Source organism: Mirounga leonina, unplaced genomic scaffold, assembly GCF_011800145.1.
Source record: "Mirounga leonina isolate KUSES-001 unplaced genomic scaffold, KU_Mleo_1.0 Mir_170, whole genome shotgun sequence".
Classification (NCBI taxonomy): domain Eukaryota; kingdom Metazoa; phylum Chordata; class Mammalia; order Carnivora; family Phocidae; genus Mirounga; species Mirounga leonina.
Window position 1 is genome coordinate 4,832,611 of NW_023270433.1, and position 5,919 is coordinate 4,838,529.

Sequence of the window (5,919 nt, forward strand, 5' to 3'; positions counted from 1 at the left end):
GGCGCGCGCCGCCCGCTGCCCGCGCCCCGCCTCCCGCCGCCGTCGGGCCGGGCTCGCCTGGCGCCGCGGGCTCGGGTTTCCTGGTGGCGGCTGCGCGGCCGGTTAATGATTGACCGCCTTGATGGCCCGCCGCTGCACCAGCAGGTGGCCCCGCGCGCGCCCAGCAGGGGCTGGGGCGGGGGGAGGGGCCGGGGTCCCTCGCGGGCGCCCCTCCCCCGCCGCGAGCGCCGGAGGCCGGGGGACCCGAGAGCGCACGGCGACACCGGCGTGGCCCACGAGCCCGGGGAATCGCGGCTGCCCGACCGGCCTTTCCATTTTCTGCAGCAAGAAAGGCCAGAAAGGAAGAGCTTCACGTGAAATCTGAGGTTTTAAAACGTGTGCGTGTCTGCTCCGTGAAGCTTGCCGGACCGGGGACCCTGGAGCAGGGCCCCGTGCGAACACCTAGATAAGGCTGGAGGGGCTACACCGAGCGGCCAGAGGTCCTTGTAAATTCCTAGCCGAGCTCCCCAGAGCGGAAGGGAGGTCCCCGGGGACCCGAGGAGAAGCGCCCGGTGGGCTCGGGGGCGCGCGCAGCCCTGGGGGCTGGGGGTGCGCCGTGGTGGGGTGGCGGTCCTGGCGGGCAGGGCTTGAGCTGTACACCCAGATGTGGACGGGAGAGGAAGCCGTGGTGGGCGCCGGCCACAGGGGGTGCCTCGTTGGAAGAGGATTTAAAGACGCTGAAAGGGACTAGAAGTTGTCCTGCTTTTCATCACCACCGACAGTGATTCTAAACTCCGTCAGGGACAAAACACTCCGCCTGAAAAAAACATTTTGTTGGTCTAAGTTCTGAACAATTGCTGTGGTTATTGCTGGCTCAGAGAAAGCTAGCGGATAGGCTTTCACCCTCCTGGCAAGGAGTAGCAGAATCCTCTCCTGGGACGATGACCAGCCCAAGAGAAAAGATACAGAAATACCAGGGTTTCCTGCATGAAAATACTCGGCCTAGCAAACGTCCCACACACTCAGAATTTCCAACCATCCGGCTAGTCCCCTGCTCTTAGATTTCATCAGGCGAGGGCCCCCCACTGTAGATCTGAAGAAAACAGGTCACGTGAGAGAGGCACAGATTAAACACATGGAAGAAATGATGAGGGGGCGCCTGGGTGGCTCAGTCGTTAAGTGTCTGCCTTCGGCTCAGGTCATGATCCCAGGGTCCTGGGATCGAGCCCCGCATCGGGCTCCCTGCTCCGCGGAGAGCCTGCTTCTCCCTCTCCTACTCCCCCTGCTTGTGTTCCCTCTCTCGCTGTGTTTCTCTCTGTCAAATAAATAAATAAAATCTTTAAAAAAAAAATGAGTAAACAGAGCATGCAGAGAGAAGAAAACTTTTAAAACCTCTCTTCAGGATCCTCAGAGATTCCGGAAGACATCCATGAAACAAGAACAAGACACTATAAAAAAGAACATTCATTAAACAAAACAAAAACACCCTTGAGAATTCAAAAGCTGACATCAGAAATAAACAGTGAGGGAATTGATTCAGGGAGAAGAACTAAGATGTCAGACTGAAACATGGATCCACACAAAGTGTAGAAATGGAAAACTCAGAGTACAGTAAAAAATGTCTTTAGTTTTAATTGTGCTAAAAGGTAACTGACAAACTAAGGCAAAAAAAAAGGCAATGTACTAAATGTTTCTAGCACATTTAAAGGTAAATTGTATGGGGCGCCTGTGTGGCTCAGTTAAACACCTGACTCGTGATCTCAGGTCTTGATCTCAGGGTTGTGAGTTCAAGCTCCATGCTTGGCATGGAGTCTACTTTAAAAAACAAAGTAAATTGTACAACAGTATAGTAACCGCACAAAAGATGGGAAGGAAAATAGGGGTCTACGCAGAGAAAAAGCAGACCTTACACTACACGTAAAGACTGATGTATGTAAAAAGCAGTCCTTACTATACCTGGACCCAAATCTCAGTTTCTAAATCCCAGTCTCCAATAAAAGAAACCAGGAACCCTTGGGGAAGTGCTGGATTCCAAGGCAGTGGCAGGGAAAACACAAGGTGAGCCTAGAGCATGCTGTAATACCAGAAGGTGATGAAGTGCTTTTAAAAAAAAAAGATACAGGAACAAACATAAAATTGGTCCCTATGGCCAAAATTGGAATAACCTAGATAACAAAATAATCCCATCATGATATAGCCCAAGAATAAAATAAATATCCATAAGCCCATGCTGATATAAATAACTGAATAAATAAATGGGAGAGAAAAGACAGCTCTTTTTTTTTTAATTTTTTATTGTTATATTAATCCCCATACATTACATCATTAGTTTTAGATGTAGTGTTCCATGATTCATTGTTTGTGCATAACACCAAGTGCTCCATGCAGAACGTGCCCTCCTCAATACCCATCACCAGGCTAACCCATCCTCCCACCCCCCTCCCCTCTAGAACCCTCCATTTGTTTTTCAGAGTCCATCGGAAAAGACAGCTCTCTTTTCGCAGCAGAATCTCAACAAATAGCAGAAGGAATGAGGGAAATAGAAAATCACCATTAGAACCTCATAGTAATCATTGCCACAGGCAAGACCCAACAACAGATGCTAAGCCTAGCAGGTGAAAGTTGTTTAAGCAGAAACAATACTTGGATAGTCTCGAAGTACCTCCTTCAGCATACTTTCCAAGTACAAAGGGAAGGACAGTAAGTTTACAGTGGGAACCCTAGCAGACACCCCCCGTAGCCAGGTGATCAAGATTAACATCAGTAGTGACACCTGAGGACATCACCTGTCCCTGTGATGCCCGCTCATCCTCTACTTGAGGATTCTCCCTCTCCCTCTGCCCCTCCCCCAGCTCGTGCTCGTTCTCTCAAATAAATGAATCTTTAAAAAAAAAAAAGACACTTGGTCAGCTCTTCAAGTGCTGAGTACCAGCCTGTGTTCAATAAAAGCTTAAAGACTACCTGGAATGAACGACACTTTTGCAGGTGATTGAGGCTGGCGAAGGGGGTGGGGACAGAGGGCAGCCTTGGAGAGCAGGGGGTGGGGGATGGTGAGGACAGGAGCAGAGGATCCCAGAGGGTTGTCACTGTTCACTTTTACCAGTCCTGCCTCACTTGCTTCTGAGAAACCCAGCGGCTGCTCAGCTCCGTGCCCCATTCAGCAACAACAAATGTTTACCATGTGGAGCAGAGGCTCAGCCCAGCAAGCCAGCAGGGGCCTGCCTGCCTTCATGGGGCTTCTGCTCTCCAGACAAGCATCATGCAGGAGATTGCAGAAGCCATGGCTTAACTGCAGCTGTGCCTGGGGGCTCCCAGGAGAAATGCCCAGGCCACCGAGGACCTAGACTGGCCTCGCCCAGTCCAGCTGGGGAGGGATGCTGGTAAGAGTCAGCCCTCCAAAGGGTAGGATGGGACAGTGGGGAGGAAGGGTCTAGGCCTGGGGCTTGGTGGGAGTCTGTGAGAGTCAGATAAAAAGTGGTTGGGGAGGGGCGCCTGGGTGGCTCAGTCGTTTAGCGTCTGCCTTTGGCTCAGGTCATGGTCCCAGGGTCCTGGGATCGAGCCCCGCATCGGGCGGGCTCCCTGCTCCGCGGGAAGCCTGCTTCTCCCTCTCCCACTCCCCCTGCTTGTGTTCCCTCTCTCGCGGTGTCTCTCTCTGTCAAATAAGTAAGTAAGTAAATAAATAAATAAATAAAAGAAGTGGTTGGGGACTGGCTGGTTAACAGGTTCTATCTCTGAGAACTGGTTAGCCTTGCAAGGGCAGTGTCTCCCCGGGGAGCCTGGAAGGCCCCAGATGCCACAGCATCGAACAAACAAATAAATAAAAGTGAGTTAATAAAATTGGGCCTATGAGGAATGGATGTCAAAGAGACACATACAGGGTGCCTGGGTGGCTCAGTTGGTTAAGCGACTGCCTTCGGCTCAGGTCATGATCCTGGAGTCCCGGGATCGAGTCCCGCATCGGGCTCCCTGCTCAGCGGGGGGTCTGCTTCTCCCTCTGACCCTCTTCCCTCTCGTGCTCTCTGTCTCTCATTCTCTCTCTCAAATAAATAAATAAAAATCTTAAAAAAAAAAAAGAGACACATACAGAATGGAAGAGAACACAGAACAGGTACCTCCTCTGGGCCAGGCCCTGCACCAACCCCATGGTGGGCTTTCTGGCATAAAAGCAGCTTATCTAAGCCCTGCTCTTTTGGGCTGAGTTGCCCAATCTGGCCCTAGCCCAGGACGCCCAAACCACCCCACCCGCAGACCCTAACAAAGGCATGAGCCCCCGGTCCTGCCTCTCTGTCTGCACTCCTCCTTGACCTCCCTGTGTGGCCCCTCAAGACCGGACTTGTGCGTAATAAACGTCTCTATTGCAATATCTCTGTGGTCTGACTGAAACTCCGCTCGCCTTTCAGCACCCCGAGCTCCACTTAACAAATGTTCATTTTAAAAAGTCATAGCAGGGGGCACCTGGGTGGCTCAGTTGGTTAAGCGACTGCCTTCGGCTCAGGTCATGATCCTGGAGTCCCGGGATCGAGTCCCGCCTCGGGCTCCCTGCTCAGCAGGGAGTCTGCTTCTCCCTCTGACCCTCCCCCCTCTCATGCTCTATCTCGTTCTCTCTCTCAAATAAATAGATAAAATCTTTAAAATAAAATAAATTAAAAAGTCATAGCAGGGGTGCCTGGGTGGCTCAGTCGTTAAGCGTCTGCCTTCGGCTCAGGTCATGATCCCAGGGATCGAGCCCCACATCGGGCTCCCTGCTCCGCGGGAAGCCTGCTTCTCCCTCTCCTTCTCCCCCTGCTTGTGTTCTCTCTCTCGCTGTCTCTCTCTGTCAAATAAATAAATAAAAATCTTAAAAATAAATAAATAAATAAAAAACTTATAGCATTGCCCCATTTGGGGAGAAAGGAAATGCAGAGGAATCACATAACTGCCAGAGGTCACTCAGCAGAGGCAAGGCTTGACCACTCTCTCAGCCTGGAGCCTGGCTCCTAACCCCGCTCGGCTCACTGTGAGCAGGAGCAGGGTCCTCCCGGTTTTAAGCTCCTGCGTAAGTTCCTCTCATGTCCCTTCATCAGCTTCAGTCTGTCCAGGTCACAGAGCTCAGGAGGTCCCAGGCCCCGTGCACCCCCCCGCCCCCACAGCAGAAGCTGCCTGTAACCCCTCCTGAGATGGGTTAGTGCTTCTGAAGTTACATAAACAGCGACTTTGCCTGCTGTCTGCGTGTTACTGTAGTCTCTCGGGCTTCATACCTCATCAAATATTCATGTGGGGCTCACAGTGCATTAGGAGCTCCATCCACAGAGATAGTCCTGATGCCGTGGGGGAAATACACAATTAGAATCGATCAGCATTTGCCTTCTCTGTGCCAGGCACCGGGGGTTCAGGGGTACCCAGCCGACTCCGTCTCGGCTTCCTTGGCTCACAGCCTGCCTAATGCTGGAGTCGAAAGTCATCACTGTCACCACCACGTGCTGGGAAGGTTGAGGAGGCGACACTTGCTGCAGGGCAGTGGGGAACCTCTGAAGGCGGGGGTAGGGGGACCAGCGGCACGATCAGGGCAACGTTAGGAAACTCCGATGGCCCCCGTGGAGCACCGGCTGCGGGGGGCTGACTTGCCGGCCCTGGCGCTACCCTTGCCCCCCTCCCCCAGCCCCGCAGTCTCCGGGTGGGATCATCCCCGACGCCCCCAGGCACTGGAGGCGCGGACGGAGGGAACTTTCGCGGTCACCGCCTCTGCTGGGGAGGCCGCCCGGCGTCTGGGGACTCCTGCAGCCAGCTGCGCCACTGAGCGGCTTTCGTCCTTTGCAGCAAACCCGCAGCACCCCGGGCTGTGGGCAACCCAGCCGCAGGTGAGCCGCCCCGCCCCACGCAGGCGCAGCGCCCTCCGTCGCCTAGGACTACAACTCCCGCCGCGCCTCGCGCGCTCCCATCGCCCCTCCCCCGCCACGCCGC